The sequence below is a fragment of the Chrysochloris asiatica genome, unplaced genomic scaffold, assembly GCF_000296735.1.
Source record: "Chrysochloris asiatica unplaced genomic scaffold, ChrAsi1.0 scaffold00189, whole genome shotgun sequence".
NCBI classification, from domain to species: Eukaryota; Metazoa; Chordata; class Mammalia; order Afrosoricida; family Chrysochloridae; genus Chrysochloris; species Chrysochloris asiatica.
Window position 1 is genome coordinate 6,219,332 of NW_006408707.1, and position 345 is coordinate 6,219,676.

Consider the following 345-nt stretch of genomic DNA (forward strand, 5'->3'; position numbering starts at 1 on the left):
CCAGGATGTTTTCAACACTGTAGACATATAAATTTTAAAATAATGAAATTAGAGGATCTCCACCTTGTTCTTCTTCTTAAGCAGTGCTTATCCTGGGTCACATTCCTTTCCATATAATGTTTGTAATTGTTTTTTTCCAATTTTGAACAATGTCATTGGAATCTGGATTGGGATTGCATAATATGTGTGAATTCCTTTGAGTAGAATTGACATTTTCACGATATTAAGTCTTACTATCCAGGAATATGGTATATTCTTCCTTTGTAAGTTTCTTTTGGTTTCCTGTAGTAGCGTTTTATAGTTTCCTTTGTATAGGTCCTTTGTTTCTCTGGTTTTATTTATTTC